Source organism: Pseudorca crassidens, chromosome 10 (assembly GCF_039906515.1).
Source record: "Pseudorca crassidens isolate mPseCra1 chromosome 10, mPseCra1.hap1, whole genome shotgun sequence".
In the NCBI taxonomy this organism is placed as follows: Eukaryota; Metazoa; Chordata; class Mammalia; order Artiodactyla; family Delphinidae; genus Pseudorca; species Pseudorca crassidens.
In genome coordinates, this window is record NC_090305.1 from 35,015,520 (window position 1) to 35,021,522 (window position 6,003).

Here is a 6,003-nt window from a genome sequence, read left to right on the forward strand (position 1 = left end):
ATGGTGAAGCAGAGCCTTGGGTTCCTTCCTGCCTTTAGATTCTAAGGCCTGTGTTCTCTCCACTGTGCCACACTGCCTCCCAGGGAGCAGGATCTAGCAGGGCAGAGAGGACAAGGAAGGGCATTCTCGGTGGGGGAACTGCACAAGCAAAGTCTTAGAGACTGAAATGTACATATAAAGGCTATGAGGAAAGGAGCTGGTCTGATTAATATCCATACTGTAGTAGCCTTGGAGGAAGGTCGTTCCCACCCCCTTGATCCGTCCCTACCATGTCACAGTGGAATAACAGTCTCCCTCTAGAAGGAATCCAGGCCTGGAAGCAAACCCCATGTGGAAGTGGCTGCCTGTCTAGGCCTTTTAGAGTCAACAGGAGTCATGTGAGAGGCACACACAGGAGACTGGGAGCCAGAGGGTTGCACAGGGCAGGAAGGACACTGCTGGTCAGAGACCCAGGCCACGAAAGGCTGCTCTGTTATGTCCCAGATAGGCCGGCAGCCAAGAGAGCATCGGACAGCTAGAGATGCCCACAGACAGTGCTGCCCCAGGCCAGCCACCGCTGCCTCCTGTTCCATCTCCGCTTCAGAGTGGCATTAGGGAAAGATGGGCTGTCTGTCCAGTTCATCAGACATTTAGTAAGCAGCTCCTATGTACCAGAAGTAGGTACCCAGTCTCCCATACATGACAACTGGGGTATTTTTAAATCTGCCCACGGAATCTTCGGTACTCCTCCCTTCAAAAGAAGGAGCCTCATTCCGTTGAATGTGGGATGTCCTTAGTGATGTTTTTCCTAGTCAATAGAATGTAGCGGAAGTGACAATGTGTGACTCCCAAAGCTAGGTCGTAAAAGACATTGTTCTGTCTGCCTCTCTTTCTCTTGAATTGCTCACTCTGGGGAAAGGTGGCCAGCTTCAAGGCACTCGTGCAACCAGGGAGAGGCCACCCTGAGGCACACAGCCCCTCCTGCCAAGCCAGCATCAGCTCTGCAGCCGGGTGAGGGATCCGTGGGAAGCCACTGCTCCTCCTCCCGGGCTCCGCCAGCCCCAGCCAGACCTTCAGATGAAAGTATCCCTGACCAACATCTGAACTACAACCTGATGAGAAATCTCGAGCCAGCACCACCCAGCTAAGCTGCGTCCAAATTTCTGACCCAGAAACCATAGATATTTATCGCTGTTTTAAACCACTAAGTCTTAACGTAACTTGTCAAGCAGCAATAACTAACACAGGACAGTACAGAGTGTCAGGACCCATTGAAAATGGGCCTTTTTGCCTCCATCTAAGGAACGTATCAGCACAGCATCACAGTGATGATACAGAAAAACCCACATCCGAAAGGTGTTGCAAATCATGAGCAGTTTTGCTGCAGATTCTCTGGAAGGTGAAGGAGTGAGGTGGGAATTACATCTCACAGCAGAGACCCAAACTCCTTAAAAATCGTCTTTAACCCCCACTTCCCTCTAGAAAATGCTCTCTAGGTGGGTCTGCTTTGTCCAGAGCTCCAGCCCACCTGTGTCACGCTTCCACAATGCTTCCATCGAACTAGGTTTGTTTTGCCCAATGCACAGGAAGCCAAAACATTGAGACACGGAGGGTTTGCAGCAAAGAGAGGGTTTATTTGCGAGGCAGCCAATCAAGGAGACAGGAGGAGAAATCTCAAATGTGCCCACCTGAAGGCAAGGGCCTCGCCGGTATTTATGGGATAAAGAATAAAGAAGCAGGGCGGTCTCAGGCGTGGGGAGCGTGGGGGAAAGGTGATTGGAAAAAGGTGCGATGATCTTTGTTCCGTGCAGGCGTAACTAAACTCTATGCCTCCACACGTGCGAAAGTTCATCAAGGACGCTCGCGCATGCCCAGTTGAAGGGTCGGGGATCCCTTCCGGTCTTAACCTGCTCAGCTTGAACTAGGCAACTGACCCCGAGTTCCTGGGAAACGATTGGGGCAAACGTCTTACCCTTTAGGCTACATGCCGCTTGGAGGACAGGCGAGTCTTAAAACGACTTGGATTAGTGAAGGCAAGTGAAGTGGATTGAACCACGGTTTCAGTAGCACCGTCCCAATGTTCCTCCCTGCCTGTTACCCGCGGCCAGTACGACAGAGGCATCACCAAGCAGGACCAACACCCAGGAAGGTGGGGACGGCTGTGATCCTTCAATACGTTGGCCCGGTCACTGCAGCAAGAGCAGTAGCAGACAATCGTGCAAGGTCAGTGCAAATCCGGGGAAAGCGTGCCTGCGGGCTGGAGGTCACTGAGCTTCACGGAGGGATGAGTGAGGGCTGAGATGTGAAAGACGCCAGGAGGCAGAGAGGGCATCCTGGTTGAGACCTTAGGTTGTGCAATGCCACAGAGGCACGGCAACGCGAGGGAGGGCGGCGTGCTTGGGGAATTGTGCCTCGCGGCTCTTGCGCCTAAAGAGGGAGAGAGCTCCAGGGTCCAGAGGACTCTGGCCAAACTCCTCCGGGGTTGGAGGGTGGGGGGTGGAGGTTGAGACTCCCGGGGCAACTCGAGCTTGCCCGAACCTCGGACTGTTCTTGTATTGGAAAACAGCCTGGTTTGGCGTTCACTTGGATAACTAAGTGATTACTCCTCTGTATATAGGGTCAGGACTCTTAAACTGTAATGGTTAAATTCTGATTCCTGGGCCCCACCGCCCAGAGGTTCTGAGTCCCCAGAGCTGAGGCAGAGCCTGGGAATCTGCCTCATAACAAGGGTCCCAGGGGCTTCGGCCGCAGGTGGCCATCACATTTTAGCAGCTTCCTGAACTGTCTTGGTGCTGAGAATCGCCTGGGAAGTTGTGAAAAACACCGATCCCTCCCCTGGAGATTGTGGGCCAGCAAGCTGCGAGCTGGCCTAGGGCAGTGATTCTCAAAGTGTGGTCCCAGGAGCACAGGCACCCGGCACACCCGGGGGTTTGTTACACTTGCGCAGTCAGGTCCCACACTAGGGCTGCTGAATCGGAATCTCGAGGGCCGGGGCCCAGGCCCCCCATTTGGTTGAACAAGCTCTCCAGGTGAGTCTCATGTCTGCTAATGTGACAGCGATCGCCTAGAATTTGAATTGCTTAACGATTACAGCAGGTGATTGGTAGCACTGGACAAGGTTGGGAAGCCTTGCATCACTGAGGACACAACCAGCTCCTGTTACCCAAGGTTCCCCGAAGGCCTGGATTCTCCCCAGCTTGCCTCTGGTCCTCTCCAGAAAAAAAGGTGTCCAGGAAACCGTCAGTATTTCCCCTTTACAAGCAGGTAATTTTCAGAAGAGCTGGGGAGCAGATAATTAAAACCCCCACCTCAACCTGCACACTCATCCACTCCTCCACACCCGGCCTCCGTGGCTCCCCTGGGAAGAAGTGGAGGCCATGGAGAAACTTCCAGAATCCAAAATTTACCAAGAATGAGTCTGGGTCAGCAGGGGTCACTTCCTTTTATTAATTCATTCCTGCCAGCTGACATCTCATTTTCTGGAAGCCAACCTGCGGAGCCCAGCTCCCCCGCCCCTCCTTCCTCCCTGCTGGGGAAGAGCATCCCTGCTAAGAATAACAAGGAGAACTGAGCAGGCGCTGGGCTCACCAGTCATCAGAAAAAGGAGCCGCCCCCTTTGCTCCCCTTTCAACACATTTTTAAATTCTGGGGCAGACTCATTGTCTCAGGACTGACAGGGAAGGGAGGTTCGTGGCCTCTCGGCCTTGTGCTCCCACAACTGTGGTTCCAGAGGACCCTCTCTCCTTTCCCTGCCTCATAGGGTACCTGAAACCCCACCGTCAGTGTAGCAGTCTTTTCATCCTCTCACCTACACACACACACACACACACACACACGCTTTATTCAATCAAATTTATTTATTGAGCATGTTCTTGTGCCAGGTAGCGTGCTAGGAGATGAGGACGCTTGCAATTACATCTGACCTGAAAAAATGGCTGAAACCTTAGCAGACAAAGCTTCACCCTAGAGCTTCATTGGAGCTTCCCAACGGCGGAGGAGATCTTGTAGGTGGAGGGATGGGACTTTGGGAACGTGCAGGGCGAGGGTGAGGGAGGGCATTGGGAAAAGAACTTGTCTGACTTCAACTTAGAAACCTGTTTATTGAGCAGTTAATGTGTCCCAGGAACTTCACTGGGGCCTCAAGAGAGGTAATACCTAGTGTGCCTGCGAATCCTGGGTCTTCAGGGGTGCATTACCCAGGGGAGATCCCCTGCTCTTCTGAGAGGCATTGCAGTATTGAGGGCAGAACCCGGGTGTGTGGTCACAAGATTGGAATACTGGTCTGGCAGGTTGTCTGGTTAGCTGTGATCTTGGGGAAGTCAATTTATCCCCAAACCTCATACCTTCTGTGGTAGGGGAAGGAGTTCTCTGTAAAATGGGAGTTGTCATAACTACCTGCTGCTAAGAGCTGATGAGATAATTGTGGCTGCACCTTGGAGACTCTGGACAGCTGTAGATACTTATTCTGTGGATCTATATTTAGTACCTGCTATCAGACATAATTTAACTGGGGGTCAGTTAACACAATGGACAGAAATCCCTGTCCTTGTGGGGATTTCGGTGGGGGAGGATGGATGATGAATGAACAAATAGAGTGTCCATGGTGTCAAGGGCTCTGGAGGAAAATACATCAGAGCTGGGGGTTAGGAAGGACTGAGGGAAAGGGTGCTGCTATTATATAGAATGGCCAGAGAAGGTCTTTTAATAAGTGACAAAGTGCTGCTGGAGCTAGAGCTAAAGGAAGTGGGGAAGGAATCACAGGGTTATCTGGGGAAAAGCATACCATGTAGGGGAGACTGTAGGTGCAAAGGTCCTGAGGTAGGTATGTGCTACAAAGAGTATCAGGGTTACTAATGAGGGGAGAACCAATTGCTGAAGTTTCAGGCTTTTTTTTTTTTTTTTTTTTTTTGGAGCAGAACAAGAAGTTTATTACTCTCACTCAGTAGTTGCTGGGAGCTTTGATGTTAAGTCATACATAATTTGAGAAATACCAGGAATCTTCTTAATCTCAGTGACCGTCTTTAACACCACCTCTACAGGGATCTCATTGCCAAGGGTTGCAGGTACACCAGTCATGAAATCACTAGTAATAAAGGTTCCAGTAACCATGGCTCTCTGGCATGAAGGATGCTTCTGAAGTGGGTCCCGATCAAAACGTAAAGGTGTCAGAATCACCGGCATCTGGCTGATTTTCCCAGCACACCCAGACTCCCTGAGAACGTTATGGGCCTCAAAATCAGCTTGGCGTAAAGTACTGAGCACCCCTGTTGTCAAGAAAGTGGGGGTAACATCTGTAGGAGGTTCTTTAACTGGTGGGCCAAATATATAGACAACTCTGTTAATGTTGTGACACAGGCGAGGTATAAGTCTAGCCAGGAAAATTGGAGATTCCCAGTCAGGCTCATCCTTACTGGAGATTCCACACCCATAACTGGAAGAACGACAGTCACCCTGCACACCCACAGTTTTAACTGGTAGCGGGAAGGCATTCGGTGAATGCAGACTTGTAATTTGCACCAGCTTCTCCTGAGCGTCTTCAGTTGCACAGGCTTTGACTCTCTGTAATAGTGTATGTGGCTTTATAACGCTTGCCGAAAAATCAGCTACTATTTTCTAAATACTGTTGGTTTCAGGAAAATCCTTACAAATATAAGGTTCCTCAGCACATATTACTCGGATTGCCAGGCTCGGACCTGGGAATGGATGCCTGGAAACGAACTCTTCCGGAAGTCCAGATTCTCTGCCTAAGATCCTTACTTCGTCTTGATGAAAATCTTTCAGAGGTTCTATGACTTTTCCCTCCTCTCTCAACTTTCTGATAAGCTCTGTGTCGTTATAATGTTTTTTTTATTTTTATTTTATTTTTTTTTGTGACTTAAAACATTTTATTTTATTTATTTATTTTTTAAACATCTTTATTGGGGTATAATTGCTTTACAATGGTGTGTTAGTTTCTGTTTTATAACAAAGTGAATCAGTTATACATATGTTCCCATATCTCTTCCCTCTTGCGTCTCCCTCCTT

The 6,003-nt window shown here is 49.9% G+C and overlaps 1 pseudogene; it reads right to left on the reverse strand.

Annotated features, from left to right (window-relative positions):
- Positions 1-4,880: 4,880 nt before the first annotated feature.
- On the reverse strand, positions 4,881-5,820 carry LOC137233034 (GMP synthase [glutamine-hydrolyzing] pseudogene; annotated as a pseudogene).
- Positions 5,821-6,003: the final 183 nt, after the last annotated feature.